General features: G+C 32.2%; 1 pseudogene; it reads right to left on the bottom strand.

The window, feature by feature from the left end:
- Positions 1-708: 708 nt before the first annotated feature.
- Positions 709-17,883, bottom strand: LOC149547272 (3-oxoacyl-[acyl-carrier-protein] synthase II, chloroplastic pseudogene; annotated as a pseudogene).
- Positions 17,884-20,310: the final 2,427 nt, after the last annotated feature.

Below are 20,310 nucleotides of genomic sequence, written 5' to 3'. Positions count from 1 at the left end.
ACTATGAGAATACCCATTACAAAGACAGAATCAAAATTTCAACTTTTAGATATGTAGAAAGAGAACTCAAAATGTATTTCCTTTTTATTTCTTTGCACCAAGAACATAAAAGAAATTTCTAATCACAAGAGCAAGATCTATACACACTTTCCAAAAATTATCTTGCTACCAAAACTTCAACATAGCGTCTCCTTATTTCCAAATCTTAAAAAGTTCTTTACAAAGCCAATTGACTCCTTATATAGACACAAAGATTAAGAACTACCTCTTTGTTGTTAATAACTACCTCCAAAATACATAATTTTGGACGGATTAATTAACCTCTATCATCTTTAACCCAAAATGATAAAGATCATTGATTAGAGAGGTAGAAGGTGAAAACCATTACATCACATGAAGTATAAGGTGTCTATAGAGCCTTATTATGGCTCCAAGATATATGTAATTGAAGACACTTTGCAATTATTTCACAATCCTTTCTGGACTTGACAATTACCCTTATAGGACCGAATATTTCACTTGAAGAGAAAGTAATAATGCATCCAAATAATTTACTCTTTGAAGAAATCCACTCAAATTTCACTAAAATATTATTAATGCTATCAAATTGTTATATTGTACCTTCTTCAATCCTATCAGTCTTTCATCCTCAATGTGTATCATTATGGAACATTAAATTTAGATGAACTTTATTGAATAGCTCCCTCCTCAAGTGGCAAATCCATCACGATCTACATCCCATGATTGTGATGCTTTAGTGGGATCATCTTTTCTTTCTGATAATGCTCTACAAGCAACAAATCCCCAAAGACCAATTGGAATAATTACAACATTAGAACCACTAGAGAACATGCAATATGCTCCTCCTCAAATGATGTGATTTGTAGCAGCTATGGGATAGAAATTGCTTATTGCACAAGTAGTAGATATAGAATAGTTTGGACCCATCCATCCTAGATCTATTACCATCATTGTAGATCCCATATTTGTTGTTGCAAAAGGTAAATAGAATGGATTCATTTTCTTGTAAGAAATCCTTAGTGCTTATACTACATCATTGAACAACTTCATTCCACACATTGTCAATGCTTTCTTTCCAATAATAAGCATGTAAAGCATAGATTTATCTATTTTCTTTGATAGTTTGGGTGCAATTTAACCATCTATAAAAAATTATTGTATTTCACATGCTATTTTAGTTGGAAAATCCTTGCAATCAAAGCTCTTGATTTCACTGATGCCACTTTTCCCATGAAGAAGATTGTTGTAGAACATATTTCGATCATGACCAAGGGAAGTAACCACACTCCAGTCATGAAAACCCTTATTTTCTTGGTAATAATTTTATTCTCAGGATCATCCTTCATAGTTTGCATAACAAAAACCATTACTCTACCTATTGCTCTTATTTTCCACCATCTCCAACCAATCATTATAGGCTTGGATCAAAATAAGCTATCTTGTAGAGTCAAACCATAGTAAGTAATCAGATTTTCTCATACTTTGGTATGATCCTTACAAAGTACAGACATTGAGGAATTTGTTGATAACTGTTTAGAGCAAGATATCCCCCTTTTGGCTCTAATTCCATAGCATCTCTAGACCTTGGTAGAACAACATGCTTTGGTTAGAGGCATTTGAATAATTTACTCAATTTGAACGACATATATAATCTTTCACCTTTTGATCAAAGAGGTTAATAACAATCTTAGAAATATGTATTTTGGACACGAACAATAACCTCTTTTTTGAAAAGTTTAATGGTTAATTATTTGGTTTAGAATACATTTTTTTACCCCCAAACCTTAACCTTTTTAAAAGGTTAATTTTGCAAACTTATCTTAACCTTTTGATAGAGAGGTTAATGGGTAAGGGTTTGAAGTGAAATATGTATTTTTGCAATCGATCTTAACCATTTTAGATGTCAATCAAGTTGAAAATATGTAATTTGGTTCTCTCCATTAGCCTAGGAGAATTTTTGACTCAAGAACTAGATTTTAAAAGTTTGAAGTGCTTGACAAAGAAAAACCAAGCCAAGGATACTTGAAGGGCAGAATATCTCAAAAAATCCGAGGGATAGTGACCATTTTAACATTGAAAATGAGGTTTATTTTGAAAATAACCATAGCTCAAAAAGGCAGGGATCAAGGAAAATTTTGATATCTGAACAACAACTAGCTCTAACTAGGGACAAGGACTGAAAAGGATGAAGCTTGAATCTAGAATAACTAGAACAATACCTTATCCATTAGTCTATAGAGACGCATGGCGAACCAAGAGGGAACAAACACCAAGAATGAGACAACAAAAAGGAAGACTAGGTGCAACAAAACAATACAACAAAAACTCCTAACTAGACTATGTACAATTTAGGTTTCCCTGCCTCTAGTGAATCAAGGTATAATCATGCAAATCCATTTACTAGCTGGGGGAAATAAATACTATGGTGTGCTAACATGTGGCAACTTTCAAGTTCTTGTGGACTCACATATAAGTTCACTCTTTGAATTCCAATTCTAAGATTCCTAGTATTCCTCACATCATTTGAACATGTAATTTATCCAAATAACCATGTCTCATCAAAAATCTCTGAATTTAGAATCAACTCTGCTTCATCTTGCATGCCATTCATGGCTTTATTTTGAAATAGTTAAAGTATATGGTTCTCTTGTTCCTGAATGCATTTATGATACTTTTCCCCACTTGACAAGCCTTCTACTTGAAATTTTAGTTATTGATCATCATAAATTCCTAAACTTATTTCTGACACCAAACACTCTTTCTTTTTCATGGGAACAATTATGTTTGTATCCTCTATGAAAATATTCCAATATCAATGCACATCCTTGCCACATTGGATCTTCACATTGTGTATTTCTTCCTCGTTTCCCTTGAGATCACTCAAAGAAGAAACAATCATCTTTTCAATTTTGGTTTGCACACCCTCTGCTAAGTCTATCTAATCATGAGCATTGATCATCAATTGATATTTATGTAAGAGAAATTCTTTTAAAAGAGTATCATCTATGCCTTAATATTCACATTTTTCAATCATTAGGTCACAACACACTTCTTCAAGACCAAGTACTTCTCTAGTACAAGATACCATCACAATGTTTTCTTTATTGTTGTCTCCACCTATGATCTTGAATTCTTCAAATTTAGGTTTCATGTATGAGGAAGAGTGAGAGCTTGATGTTTCATCTTCTCTTACTTGAAGTATATCTTTAATTCCCATTTCCATTATACCTATTATTAAATTTTCATCAATATTTTCACAAACTTGGTTCATGGATTCTTCTTGATGACCATCTTCACAAAATGGGAAAGCTTCATATTTCAATTGCATACAACCTTGAAAAGGATTTCTTGACAGCTCATCATCTTTTTGTTGAAAATGATCTTCTACTCTTGTGATGATCATACCACTTTCTAAAAAAACCTCAACATCCTCAAAATTAAAGACTTCAATCTTAGGAGTGAACGAAGATGTCTACAAGATTTCACTTGAGGTTATTTGCTCATCAGTGGTAATGTTTTCAAATTGTGCCATAACATCTGAAGAATTGATGTTGTGAATAAATTTTTCAGTTTGAATGATCATGGAAGGATGAACAAGAAGATCTTCTCCACATAGGAAGTCATCATTCGAAGCATCAAGGAACCAAGTAGGAATAAAAGTAGTATGAAATTCACCTTGATCCACATTTCACTCATCTTTAATCATATGTTGTGTACCTCAAGAATCATTTGAAATTCCTTTTTTCTTTCTAATTAGGATTGAGATGATTGAATAAATTCTCCTAGGTATTGAGAGCCTCATAGTGATGCTTTGATACATTAGAAAACCCTTCCTCTAGTATAGATTCCATTTCTCGACCCTCTCCATGATTAGACATAGAATCTCCATCTTCTTTCATGCACAAAGATTTAAATGAGTCCTTTCTAACATTTGGATGGGGAGACGTTCTACTACCAAGAAAATAATTCTTGCATGGCTCTTCTTTCTCAAGTTCTTGTAACATTTGACGTAAAGAATGATGTACTTTGTTAGGATCTAGGCATGCATTGCAATAGAAGAATTTTAAAAATTCAACTTGATTAGGATCAATGGAACCATGATTTTTATGAGAAATGGGTGCAAGCATTGGGCTACATTTTCTACAACCATTATCCATCTTGGATTCACATGAATTACTTTTCTGATCAAGTTCTTCCTTTATAATAGCATGTGGAAATTCTTTCTAAAAATGATTTGGGATTGTAAGAGAAAAACTAATTATCTTTACCATTTCATTCATTTATCTTTTGCAAAGTTTGGACCAAAGATGGATGGATCTTTTTGGGATCTAGTCTCCAAAAACCATAGAAACTCTTCAAGAAGCTACCTTGCTTACGATCGATGAAAATCTAACTTTTTTGAGATACAGGTGAATGAGAGACATTCTCATTATTCTTCATTGTTAATTTGGAGGAAAGGCATCTTGGGAAGAGACCTTTATCTTTATATGTTAAAACTTTTCCAAATAAAGAATCATGATCATGAGAAAGAAATCCATAATCCTTTCCATCATCTTCTTCAATCTTTTGAAAAATTTGCAGCAAGTAAAGATGAACCATTCTAGGATCTACCTTACTGCTACAATAGAAATTCTTCTAGAAATTTACCTATAGAGGGTCAGTAGGAATTTGTTTCTTTATGTTTGAAAAGCATTCCTCATCACTGTCACTATCAATATCACTTTCCACTTTCCCTTTGTACCAAACCATGTTTTGAATTCGAACCTTAGATAGAGTCACCAATAATTTAACCTTTTCAATATTCACCAACCTTCATTCAAGGGAAGGTACCTTTATCTACTAACTTATTGATTACTAATTACTTGACCTTGGATGTGACCAAGATTTTGCCTTTTCCTTCTTGGAATAACAACTATTCTTTCAATGACTACAACGTCTTGACCAATAGGATCTCGTCGCAAGATTTCCCTAAATTCTTCTTCTTCTTCTATAAATTGATTTACTTGATGATATTGTTGAGCACTTCATCTACACCTCTAGGATAGTGTGTTCAAGTCTAAAATAATATCTTCCTAGGTGTCTTGGAAGTTGAGGTTTGGTTGGAGAACAAGAAAAATGTTCTCATGTGGCAATACCATGTTGTTTCATTACAAGTGACTGATTAATCTTTCTGGTTTTGGTCCCTAGTATAGTCATCAAAAATCTATTGGGAAACAAAATTTTCACTTACAAAATACATCATTTAGCCCAATCCAGTTTGTGCCAAATTAATTTTTCAAACAGTTGGATATGCCCTTGATATGCAGTCTTCCTCTACATTTAGAGGGGCAACACCCTCATATGAATATATTTTTGATGTTTTTTGAATAAAGATGAAATCAAACTTTAAAATATGAGAAAGCTCATGATGGCATATGCACACATGACTTCACAACTTTCTTGAATTAACATAAACTATTAATAACAATAATCAAGATCCATTCTTGAAGGCTACTATTAGCACAATGTTGATTCAATAATTTCATGAACATTTGCATAATACCATGAAAATACACATTACAAAGAAAGAATCAAAATTTCAAATTTTAGATATGTAGAAAGAGAAATTAGAATGTGTTTCCTTTTTATTTCTTTGGACCAAGAACATAAAAGAAAGTTCTAATCACAAGAACAAGATCTGTACACACTTTCCAAAAAAATGTCTTGCTACCAAAACTTCAACATAGTGGCCCCTTATTTCCAAATCTAAAAAAAGTCCTTTACAACGAAAAAACTGACTCCTTATATAGACACATATGTTAAGAACTACCTCTTCATGGTTAATAACTACCTCCAAAATATGTAATTTTGGAGGTGTTAATTAACCTCTACAATCGTTAACCAAAAATGATAAAGATCATTGATTAGAGAGATAGAAGGTGAAAACCATTATATCACATGAAGGATGAGGAATTTATAGAGCCCTGTTATGGCTTCAAGGTTTGTGTACATTGAAGACACTTTGCAACTATTTCAAAATCCTTTCAGGACATGACAATTACTCTTATGAGACTAACTATTTCACCTAAAGAGAAACTAGTAATGCATCCAAATAATTTACTCTTTGAGGAAATCCACTCAAATTTCACTGAAATGGTATTGATGCTATCAAATTGTTGTATTGTACCTTCTTCAATGCTACCACTTTTTCATATTCAATGTGTATCATGATGGAACATTAAATCCAGATGAACTTTATTGAAGAGCTCCCTCCTCAGGTGGCAAATCCATTGCAATCTGCATCCCATGGTTGTGATACTTTAGTGGGATCATTGTTTCTTTCTAATAATGTATTGTAAGCTACAAATCCCCAAAGACCAGTTGGAATAATTGTAGCATCCAAACCACTAGAGAATGTGTAATTAGCTCCTCCTTGAATTATATGATTTGCAAAAGTCATGAGATAGAAATTGCTTGTTGCAGAAGTAGTAGATATAGAATAGTTTGGACCCATCTATTCCAGATCCATTGCCATAATTTCAAATCCCATATTTGTTGCTGCAAAAGGTACACAGAATGGGTTCATTTCCCTGTGAGAAATGCTTAGTGCTTCTATTGCATCATTGAACACCTTTGTTCCACCCATTGCCAATTCTTTCTTTCCAGCAATGAGCATGCAAAACATAGATTTATCCATTCATTTTCATAGTTTGGGTGCAACCCAACCAACTATTAAAATTGATTGTATTTCACCTTCTGTTTTAGTTTGAAAATCCTTGCAGTCAAAGTTCTTGATTTCATTGACACCACTTTTCCCTTGAAGAAGATTGTTGTAGAAAGTATCTAGATCATGACCAAGGGAAGTAACCACACCCATTCCAATAACAACAACCCTTCTTTACTTGGTAATAATTTTCTTCTCAGGAGCATCCTTCACAATTTGCACAGGAACAATAATTACTCTAATTGTCACTCTTACGTTCCGTCATCTCCAACCAATCTTTATAGGCTTCGATCCAAATAAGATATCTTGTAGAGTCAAACCATAATGGGTAATTAGATTTCCTCCTACTTCAGTAGGATCCTTACAAAGTACAAACATTGAGGAATTTTCTAATAACTATCTGGAGCAAGACATTCCCCTTTTGGCTCTCCTTCGATAGCATGGAACAACATGCTGCAATTAGAGGCATTTGAATAATTTACTCAATTTGAAACACATATAGAATCTTTCACATTTTGAGAAAAGAGGTTAATAACCATCTTAGAAACATGTATTTTGGATTCAAACATTAACCTCTTTTTAAAAAAGGTTAATGGCTAATGATATTGTTCAGAAAACATGTTTTGACCCACAAACCTTAACCATTTTAATAGGTTAATTTTGCAAACTTATCTTAACCTTTTGATAGTGATGTTAATCATTAAGATTTTGAAGTGAAATACATATTTTGGCAATTGACCTTAACATTTTTAGAGGTTAATGGTTAATGATCAAGTTGAAAATACGTATTTTGGTTCCTACCATTAACCTGCTAGAATTTTTGACTTGGGAATAGGATTTTAAAAATTGAAGTGTTCGATGGAGCTAGAAACAAGTCAAAGATACTTAAAGGGAAAAATATCCCAAAAAATCCTAGGAAAATTGACCATTTTAATGTTTGAAATGAGGTTTATTCTGAAAGTAACCATAGTTTAGAAAGGTGAGGATTGAAGCAAATTTTGATATCTGGGCAATAGACACGAACAACTTTTTTTTTTTCAAAGAGTAATATTGTACATGATAGAATAATTATATTAGTATCAATTATCTTTAAAGTAAGCTGCATATGCCACTTTTAAATGAAGAAAATATATCAGTCCTTAAATTGATACTATAAACACAATAGCATAGGAGTACTCTTAATGCCAAAGAACAATGATACCATAAACAAGAAGTTTGGAAACTCATTTGAATAGAATTGGTGATAAGAATATGATGGTAAATTTTTTGAAGGCATGATAATTATCAAGGCTTAAGACAATCATCTGCATGCCACATAGTGTGGTCTGAATATGCATGTGTTTAAGTAGATGAACCAAATTTTTTTACACACCAAAAATATTCTATGATTTGTGTTACCTGGATATTTTTTGAGGGATTTAGTTTAATTAATTTGGAAGAGATGAAGAGAGAAAGAGATTATTTTTCTCACTTTTCAAAACATTTTCTCTCCCTATACTACCTCTCTCTACGTACCAAAACTTCTAAAGAGAAGTTCAGGTTTGAGTTGACTTCTCACACAAAAACTCTCTCTCCATGTACTACCTCTCTCTACATACTAAAATACTCTCTCATTATGCACTCTAACATTTTAACCTAATCCTAAAATCAACTTTCCAAAACAAACTCCAACTTTAAAATAATCACAGTAATTTGAAAGATGAGTTTTATCTATAGGAAGGTCATCCTTACAAATTGTATAGGTATCATTTGGCACTCATAGGTTGGTCATGCTGAGTTTGAAGTTAGCATGAATTCTATTCTTTATCAATGTGTATTTTCATCGATGCTTGGAATCTCATAGTAGTTTTACAGGAAAGTTGACGCATTCAAAATATTTGCTCGAAGGTCTTTTGAAATTGCATAAACTGGGGAGCATATATTGTGTTCCAATTATTTGACCAAATTTTTCAAAGTGTTGGCCATCTCATGAGCATCAATTATGGAGGACATGAGGATAATCATTCAAAAAAACCAAAGCTAGGAAGGGTTGGTTTTCATATAATCCTCGATTCATGGAGAGTAACCATATTTTAAAAGAAAAATATGCAATCAGATATTTCAGAAGTTGCAGTATAGAGATGACAGGAAAGGCAAGTGACTCTTTGACATAATGATTTCAAGCAATCCAGGCACTAGGTGTAAAGATGAAACCCAGAAAGGCTCAATGTGAAAACATAAACAAGGATGTAGCAAATTATTTGAAAAATTACCGCCAGTGAAATCTTAGTATGCTTACATGGGGTAATTACATGATGCAATGTATAGAAATGCACGAATTTAACACTCACATGCAGAACATATGATAATGTTGAGAGGGAAGTGAATCTCATTTCATAATGAAAAATTGGCATATGATACCCCAAACTATTTGACTCCATGTCATTGAATGCAAACATAAATCATATGCAAAAATGTGTCATCTCAAATGGTAAAGAGTCAATCACATGCAAGCAGCCAATTAAGATGAAATAGTGTTTTCCTAGCTCTCCCATGAAGGTGATTGTGATTCATAGAGATTGGTAAATGAAGTGCAATATTTTTTTGATTAATAAAATGCAGTGGATAGTGATGAGTAGAGTTTAATATCATCCAAATGCATGATGTGGAACCGAAAGTCAATAGTAAAATGATCTCAAACATTTTGAAATGGCTTGCAAACTAATTTTTCAATTCCACATATGAATTTTTTTCTCAAATGTCCACACCGTTGCTACAGATTGAAGATGGAGATCATGTGACAATGCCATAGACATGCATAAGAATTCAAAATCATAGATAAGGTGTAAACTACTTGACTAAATGTCTTGCAAAGAGGTTGTTTCATGTGAGTGTTGCCAGGAACATTAGAGAGATGAGCCATAGGCCAAAGCAAGCATCCACAACATCTCTAATCAAGTGCTCAATCTAATGCTCTCATACATTATGCCTCTCCATTTACAATGCGAGTATGGAAGAAGACAAACCAAGCACATGAACTATTCATCATAATGCCTCCTAGTAACTCTTCCATATTCCCAACCAAATTACGTTGGTGAATATCATATGTGCTATCTGAAGTTATGATCATGGAGTAGAAAATCACTACTAGGAGAGTCAAATGAATTCCTTAAGCCATGGTGAAAAGGAAATATGACAATAAATCTCAAGGCTAAACACCCAAGTCTAGGATATCCTACATGCATGTGAAATGGACTAACTCAACCTATGATAGTAGAAGGAACATGATTTATTGCCCATCATCTGTTGCCTCATGGAGCTCAATGCTTACATAGACATGCATATAGAATGTGGAATTTTCATATGTACCCAACTGTTCCACAAAATTTCATATTCATTTGATGAATCTATAATGAATGGGCTTGGCTAGATTTCTCGTTACATGTTTGGCAAAATGAGCATGGAAGAGTTTGGATGACCACTCATCAAGCATCCAACAAAGTTTGGAAGATCAAAGATATAAAGAGAAAATTTACTTGAAATGAAGTGGGCATCATTGTAAAGAAAAGCTTGATGAAACAATTACATCACTTGAGCTCACAATATCTTAGTATGGGAAGTGTGTGATCTACGCATAGAAGTTCCATATAATCTTGTATTCTTTGATTAATTTGTATGCAAGAAATGGTAAAACCCAATCTCCCTTCATCTAGAAATGAGCTTTTTCATCTACCCAATAGAATGGGAATATGAACTCAGTACCATGGTAATGACAAGGTGCATACAAAGTTGATTCATCAACTTATCTAGTACTCTTTTGTGAGTTTTTAAAGTGACAACCTCAAAGGGTCATATAGCTTATTGGATTGGTGCATGGTTGGAAGTACAGTTGTGAAGAAATTCATTAAGCAAGCTATCATTTCCTAAGGCCATTATTAATGATGTTGGCACAGTACTTCTTCTTTAAGTGGTTGCATATTAACTTATCTGTTTGGGCAGAAATGGGGAATTATATTGGAGATTGTCATAAAGTTGCTCAAGTGGATCAAAGGATCCTCATGAAAGGGTTATGCAATTTTCTATTAAAAGGGATAACCACAATGATACAATTTAAGAGTGCATTTCTAAAGAGGTTTGTTGTTGGAGAATCTACAATATTTTGTATTGAGAGATGAAGTATGTGACTTAGCATAAATTAACTTTTCTATTTTTGTGCAAAGTGTGTAGTCATATGTTACTTATTATGTAAAAGTGAACATGCCACTTATTGTAACTAGAGTTATGATATAGAGTTTTGCTACATATGAGTTGGAGTTAGAGTCAATTTTCAAATGCACACAAAATTCCAAACTCTAACTTTTGAGGTAGCTACGAACCTAAAAAGTTGGTTATGCTTGAATAGCTATAAATTTATGAACCTCAATGTAACAAGGGTCTTTTTGGGTTTTGGAATAAGCGAACACTTATGTTCTCGATGATAGACAATTTTTGGAAAGTATGTATAGAGGTTGTCTTTGTAGTCAGTTTCTTCTTATGCTCTTGGTGCAAAGAAATAAAGGAACATGCATTTTGTATTCTCTTTTGTTGAAACACTGAACTATTTGGGTGTTGATTTTGGTTTTAATTAATGTTCTCATGGTATGGTGTAGATGTTAGTGAATGATTGAATCATCACTAAGCTAATGCTAGGCTTCAAGCATAGTTCTTGATCACTCTTATTAGCGGTTTAAGTTATTCAAGAAAGATATGAAGTCATTTGGTGCACTCGTTGTTATTAGCTTTCTCTCTAACCTTTAAGATTTAATTCATTTATGTTGAAAAATAAAAAAATTATCTTATGAGAGAGTTGCCCCTCTCAAACATAGAGGAAGATTGTAATCTGGTGATGTTTATTTTCAATCTCTCCAACTATTCGAATAGTTGCCACTGTTCATAGGGCGAATAGTGTTAGTTTTAGAAGTAACTATCATAGTGACAAATCTGTTTACCAACACTTTGAAAATGATAAGCATAAAAAATAGGAAGGCATTTATAGGAAACAAAATGACTCAAAGGCATGTATGTTAGCAACATAGGGATATGACGAATCCTGAAGCAAAAATGATGATATTAAATGTCCAAGCATACACAATCACCACTGGCACTACTAGATAATATAGTAATGTGTATTGGATTATCTCAAATGTAGTAGCCGATTAGATACATTAAAGGAAATTGATGCATATATTAACAACGTATAAATCTACCTGCATCAATTAGTTATTAAGCAAGAAATTTCACTTTGAAAAATTACAAACTGGGACATAACAAGGAAAATATAAGAGAGCATTCCAAGAGGCCTAGAATTTGATAGTCACCCCTGCCTATCATATGATTTTTTTATGATGGCTAAAAAATTTTCATGCCTTTCATTCTACATTTTAATTAAAAAAATGATTGTCAAATTTTATTTTAAATTTAAATATTCTATAAATTAGAAAATAATAATATTAATTAGTAATATATACAAAATTCTCTATGAATAACTTGTAATTATAAATCAGTACTAGATACAAAATTATGAAAGAATAAGTTTCTAAGTTCATGTATGTTACTTTAAGAGATTTTTATATTTTATACTTTTAAAAATAAATTTCTAAATTTATTATATTGTATTTTAATAAGATTCTAATTTAATATAAATATGCATTCATCAAAACAGAAACATAACTAAACATAAAGAAAAAATTAGAAACATCTATCACATAAAAAATATATATTTGAATTATACATATATATTATATCTATTATGAAATCACATTTATGTATAATATTAAATATAATACTAAGTGATCTATTGATGGTTTAGTAATAAATTTACTTGTGATATTGATGATTCTATAAAAAAAACAGCCTATCAAATCATACGTCGTATACAGTTCAAAAGTGCAAAAATGGCCAATAGAGCCATCAAATTCCAGACCCGCATTCCAGTCAATAGCTGTAAATTATCCCTGAAGATAAAATTGCTTCAAGTTCTTTTCATGATAAGGAAACTAGCAAAATGTATTTGATACTGATTGTTTGAGCCTTTTTGTTGTTTTTGTTTTTCTTGTTGCATGTTTTTGTTATTCCCGCAACATATAAAAGCAATAGGATTACAAGTGGAGATTAAAGTAGCTGGAAATGTATAGTTTGAGACAATAGAAGTTTCTATCACTGCCCTCTATTATTGAAGAATTGAATTAATTACTATAGACATAATCTGCGAAAGAGGCACAGTGATTTGTAGATAACTGAAATACAAATCTTCTCTCTACTTTTTCCAATGATATTATCAGATATATTGATTCAAATATATACAATCAATTGCGGAAATACTATTTCTGCGGAAGGAAAAAGATTATATATAAGAGTTTGCCATATTTTTAAAAATGGTCACATGCATATTCTGGTGCTATTTTACTATCAATTGTTAAAATTGTCCTAATTCTGGTGCCAATTTAGCCTGTAAAATTGACCTGTTTAGTGATCAACCACAGACATTCAACCCCTAAAATTGTCCAGTTTACTGATTGACCGCAGATAGTTTTAGCGAAAGCCTCTACAAACTTATGTTTTATTTATTTGTTACTGCTAATATGATCCATGATGTTTGTTTGGTGAAGTCAATATCCGGATGAATAATGTTCAATGGGAAATTTAACAAGGTTCTGATTTAGGAATACTTAAAGAAATTCATAACTGTACTTGGAAAAAGGTTCTACAATGATCATATATTTAGTTTAGTCAAGAAACTCCCAAAGTAAGTGCAGATGTGAAGGTATTGTTCATGTACGAGGATCTATGATTGCAACAGAAGCTAACTCAGCGAAAGGCTTAGTATTATATTTTATTTAAATGATGCATAATGCACCTTCTTTCGATACATTGTTAAAAAATATTCTGAAGTTTCTTCGAAAATGCAACATCAAATCATGCCCCCAATGTCTTTGCAACCATGCTTTGTAAAAAAAAATTTCACAAACAAAACCATTTTTGCAAAGGCTTTCAACTTCACATAAACCTCGTCTATGCTATAAGATCCGTCATGGAGGAAAGTGCCACATAAACTAGTAGAAACAAGTAAAGAAGTGGGTAGAAATTAAATGCTCACAAGCACACGTTGATGCATACCTCTGGAGTCTACTTCAATAGAATGTGTATTTTAAATTTATCTCAATTTTCAATATGCATATAATTAGTATAATCTTTTGATTTTTTATGAAGACTTTTACCAGCATTGGAACGATGTGAACCATGTATACAAGCCCACTTTTTCAGTTCTGACGGCATTGGTTTATTTTCCTCTTTTCTGAATGATCTCTTTATTTATTGGTTTTATAAAATAAAACCTGAAACTATACCAATACACGTGGATGGGTAATGATGGCTAAGCTTCCAAACAGATTTAGGAAACTCTACTGCAGCACTCTACAGTAGATTGGTAAAAATTTAATTTAGATTAAGGAAATGACTAAGAAGCGAGAACATAATTACAAATCTCCAATGGGTCGACGCAAATGCGACGCATGATGATCTGGAACTCCAAAAAGTTTCAGCGAATTCAAAGTCTTTGAATCAAAGTAAGAAAGTAAATGAATTCTCTATTCACACAAAAATTGTACACAAAGGAAGGGGAAACCCAGTGGTGAAGAACCTTCATGACACAAAGCTTACAAGTTTAAAGAAAACTAAACTATAGCTACGAATACCCAGAAGTTGCATCAGTCTAAAATCACCAAAAAATGCAGATGTAATGGTCAAAGCATGTGCTTTTGTTTGGAAAATCATTGAAAAAAAGAAGAATCAGGCATCACATAGCATTAAACCTAACCTTCTTAATCTTCCGTTTCATCATAGTCTTACTCGTTAGTCTTTCAAAGATGACATAACAATTAGTCTTTCAATTGAATGTAAATGTCATACATCTGATCCTATTTTCTTAATCTCCATAGATACCCCCATAGGACTAAGAGTATTTCAGCAACGCTAGAGTTATTTTACTGCCCACGCAATCCAATATTGGTACTAACTCCCTTAACTGAAGTTTGAATGTTTAGTATCTAAATGATAGGTCCCTTAATTTACTACCATGTCCTACCATAGAAAATAAAAATAAAAATTATGCGTTGATGACCCAATATAGAAAAGACCATGGCATAAATCTCTAGTGAGAATCAATATTCACTCAAAATGGAGCTAAAAACCTACACGAAAGTTTGTTACCTGCAATCAAATGGTTGTGCTCCCATTCCCTTGATTAGCAGAGATTAGATACAAGATGCCTAACCATATGATTCACAATGGGAGTATCAAATTCTGAATGCTATGCAATATATTAATCCAGAAGTGACATGTCCATTTTCAAAGAAAAGTTGTTTTAAGAAAACTAAAGAAGTGCATCCCTTCCCACAAACACAAATGCTAGCGTGCATAGGAAAAGCCTACAAAATAAGTGTATAACTGCCCAACTATTGGAATATTAAATGCAATGGCCATTTGTCTTTGGAGCCAAACATCCACCTACCACCTGATGGAGTCCATAATAGATAGAAACAATAACTACGGTGGGTGAATTTTTGAAATCAGGAAAGAGAGGGAAAAGTATGACAAAAGGAATGTTTTAGATTCATTCAAGTGATTCAACAGATTAGAAGTTTAGTAGAGAGTTGCAGAGCAGAAAAAGAAGAAAGAAGTTGATCAATAGATCAGTAGTTGCAGAGATAGAAGAAAGTTTGTGTCATCTTTCTAGTTGCATGAGTTTCCTCTGTTCATTCTGTTAGTTCATTATTGTTGGATTTGTCCTATTGAAGCAGTGATTGCTCCAAGCACCATTGTATCCAGCCATTAAAGTTGCAAGTTTAAAGTTCAATGAAGTTTGAAGTTTTACTAGTTTAGGGATATTTTAGGATTTTTTGGTTGAAGTCAAATGCTCTGAGATTTTGTAATATTTATAATCAAAGTCGAATAGAAAGAAAGCAAGCATTCTTGAATCCATTGTTCTTCTTCTATTCATTTCATTTGAGAAGTTTGTTTAGAAGCTTTGAGCTTTGGCTCTCTAATTTTAATGGTGGAAACATTCATGTTAAAATTTCACTAAGTTTAATTTTTACAGTTTGAGTGTAGTGCCTACCCTTGTTCACATCTTTTCTAGACATTTTTGTTGTTATTATCAGACTATGATAGACTAGTTCTATGATTGATGGATTAGTGGTTTTGTTTTGAGACTATCAGACAGTATGTTATGGATTCAATGGTTACATGATGAGATCATTTAGACTTTACATATCATGTATGCATGATGATCATTATATTGATTTCAGTTATTGTTGATGATTAGTTAGATGGTTTATTATTTCATGTGATTTATTATGGATACTTAACCCATACTTGCATGTGTATGGTGTGCATGTTTGTTCATATTGTATGGCATTTCTGATATGGTTAAGGAAGGGAGTCATAGTGACCTGCTAGTCGAGATCTACAAGATGCACCACTTTCTGACATTGCCTATTTAGCTTAGCATTATATATATTGTATGTACATGCATGATTTTTCTATAGGTTGCAGGTACTGGGTATCCACTTTCCTGAATTTTCAAGATGAGCATACCCTATTATACTATCGCAATGATAAGAGAAAGGAGATAAATTCTCAAGTCCAAATCTCAAAAGCTTAAACCATTTGTCCTAGTGAGGTAGGACAAGTATTTGGATATGTTACCCACCGAATGTGTCGGATGACATATTTCATGATTTCTAACCCTTTAGACTACTTTTGTGTGAATTTCTCTATGATGGGTTTTCATATTTTATCTTGGAGGTCTATGGTGAATTTTCTATTAATTAAGTCTTAATAAATAGATTTAATTAATTAATTAATTATTTTAGAGAAAATTAATATAAAATATCATGATCTTTGATATTTTGATTATAATTAATTAAATGAGAATTAATTGAGGAAAAAGAATTAAATAAAAAAAATTAAAAATTAAAAATTAATGATAATAATAAAATAATAATATAGTAATAAATAAATAATAATAATAAAACTTATAAAAATTAAAATGAAAGTTATAAAGATTTAAATAGGAATTATATAAAAAGTAAATTAGAGTTATAAGCTTGCATGGGAGTTAACGCACCTTTTTATTTCTCATATGTCAACAACATGGGAGTTAGTGCATCAATTAAGCACATGGTGTCTACAACCCTATGACTCATCTAGAAGGTTGAAAAAGACAAATGCTTAGTTTGTGACACCTTCTAGCTGTTTCTAGAAGCATTCTAGGTGTTTCCTGAGAGCTCATTATATTCAGACATTCTTAGAAGCTTAGACATAGCATTTGGAGAGCAATTGGAGCATTGGAGGACTCGAGAACTCTGAAGAAGAGAGGGGCTTGCTTTACGGGTTTTCTGAGGAAGAGCGAATTAACATCAAAATTCGGGTAGATTATTGTGATTTTACTTATGCTATTTTTGCATCTTGCATTCCCTATATTCTTCGTGTCTTCCATATCTCTTTTAAGAATTTTTCCTATTTTAATTGTATGCATTCTCAATATGGGTAGTTACAACTATTTGAGAAGCTTATATGCATAGATCTAAAAAGATCACGGGGCTAGGGTTTAAATTGTAGCCAAATCCATTAGATTAATATTTGGATAAATTTGAGATTAAAATTTTATAGAAAAATTTTGAAAATTAGAATTTCTAAATAAACTGTGTATATACATGTTTATATTTTTGAATCTACATGCACATATACATATATATATCTACAATTATATATATATATATATATATATATATATATATATATATATATATATATATATATATATATATATATATATATATATATATATAATGATGTTTTAAACTCTACATGTATACACACACACACACACACACACACACACACACACACACACACACATATATATACATATACATACCTTCATATATACACACACACACATACATATATATCTATTTAATTAAAAATTGAATATCATACAATTAATTGAAAAATGTTTTGAAAAACATTAAACTTTGTTAAAATCGAAATCGCATACCGGCAAATGGAAAATTGCTGTGATGGTAGGGGTACACAGTACCCATTGACAACACAAGCCCTAAGACTGCAGGGTCCTGCATACCACCGGTGGTACACACTGTTATATATGTGTGTCGATTCATATGAATTTGACTGTCATTGTTATTAAATTTTCATATGTTATATGGTATAAATCAAAATTATTAATTTGATTTTACAAAACGTAATAATATATATATATATATATATATATATATATATATATATATATATAATATGTAAATATGTTATTAATAATTTAAATTATTATTATTTGATAAATGATTTATATTAAGGGTTCATTTTTATAATGGTGAACTCTTTAAATAATTTGCAACTATTAAGATTTAATTATTTTAAATTATTAAATAAAGTATATGAAGTTTAATTGATAGTTTGGTGGGGGAAGTTTTCAAACAAAGATTATAATTGGAAGATGGAAAACTTTTATTCATCCAAAATAATACATGTGTTAGGAAAATGTACAAAATGTTCCTCCATTCATTCTCCAAACTTGGAAACATAAACTGAGACCTCTACATTTAAATTGAAGTTTGTAAATTTAGCAAAACCAAAACATGTGTTTGTATTGTGTATTCTTTATGCTATTGTTTTGGGTTTTGGGTTGACTAGTGTTGACCAGTTATAGGACGTCTACCAGAAGCTTGGGGGTTATGTGATTGTGATACCATGATGATGTTTTTAATCTCGATCTTTATAAACCCAACCATGGTTATTGGATGGAATGCTCTATGTAATGGTTGTAATTACTGATTGTTATAGTTGAGATTCTTATGTATGAGACACTCGACTTAACCATTTTTGGTCATTGATCAGTTATCCTTGGTTATTTTTCTAGTCACCATGATGGAACTGTAATGTGGATTTATTCTTGATGATGTCATGTTGTGACATGTTTTGACTCAACCATTTTGGAGTCTTTGATCAGTATGATTGAGATATATTTTGGTTATTGAGAACCATTTGATACTTTTCATTATCAGTGATACTTCAGTTGCCAATAGAGAGTTGTTGTGATCATGATTTTCTATGGATGCTTGCTCATGGAGATTTGATGCTTTTATGCATATTTGATGATTTTATGGATTATCTTTGTGATTTTGAGATTTTTTGTTCCATGAGCTTAGGGTAGGATATCTACATGTAGTGTCAGGAAGTGGCTTGCAATGGGGACCGAGGCCCTAAGAGGATGCCAGGGTAACTCATTGTATGTTGGATTAATAAGTGATAACATTCACACCTAATACCAACTGAATGAATCTAAAAAGATAATTGTTTATGTTCTCGCCCATGCCTTGAGTGCTTGTATAGACTAGGATGAGAGTAGAGAGAACACATGATTGTGACCTTTCATTCCATAGTATGCCTCGTCTGTATGAGAGGATACTAGTGGCTGCATGAGATCAGTATGGACCCATGGAGTTTAACTAACTACTAGGGTAAATCGTACGTGATAAATGTGATGACACTTTCCCGCTTGCATAGTAGGTTCCTACATGTCTTTGTGTGCCTCTGGGATTAATGTCGGTTTTGTGATGGAACCTTTGAGTTAGTATACTTTTAGGATTCCTGGACTTACAGAGATTTATGCTATGTGTTTTGGATAGCCTATTTGGGACTTGAGATTATCTCTTCAGCACGGTGGGAGTGGACCACTTAGGTACCACACAGTCGGGTGGTAGTGTTTTTCCACTCTTATCATTTGAGATTCATTGAGACATCGTGGTTGATGCGTCCTTCATGATGGTGGATATGTATCCTTTCATTGATGATTAGCATATGTTAGATGATGTTATCTTATGCTTATATTTGCATGTTAGATTACTTTCTGCATATGATATAGTATATGTTAGGAGTGGCATTCCTACTATGTTAATACCGATGATCTCTTTGGTGATTTTAGAATGTTACGCATGGAGGGATGGCTAGGGCCCACGATGGTCTAATGATACTATTAATGGTTGGGAGGAACCATGCACTTAGTTTATTATGTTTGATCTTTTTGATGGATGTGTATGTCTTCTATGATGGTTTATCATGTATGACATGTGTATATCTTTACTTTGATGTATCATGGATTAGAATAGGATGATGTACCATATTTCACCTATGTATATTCTTTTAGGTTTTTCATACCTTGTGACATGTACAGTGGATGATTGAGCATTTAAAATGTAATGTATAAACATTGGACTTATTATTATTATTTCATGTGGATGTTGTACTAGATGGATTCATGTATGTTAGCTGTTTTAGATGTAATTCAACATTAAGGGATCCTTAAGGAATGTAATCTATTATGTATGTTATGGTTATTTTCAAATGGACATTGCTATTGCTTCCGTTATGGTGCATAAGTTGTATGTGGTATTTACTTTCATGTTAAAAAAAAAAATGCTACCAAACTTAGTGAAATTCTAGGTTAATTCTTTGGATCCCTTGGCGGGGCATTACATTTAGTATCAGAG

The sequence above is a fragment of the Cupressus sempervirens genome, chromosome 7, assembly GCF_028749045.1.
Source record: "Cupressus sempervirens isolate cs-2001-9-10 chromosome 7, ASM2874904v1, whole genome shotgun sequence".
Lineage (NCBI taxonomy): Eukaryota > Viridiplantae > Streptophyta > Pinopsida > Cupressales > Cupressaceae > Cupressus > Cupressus sempervirens.
The sequence above is the reverse complement of the archived record's forward strand: the minus strand, read 5'-3'. Positions and strand labels throughout refer to the sequence as shown.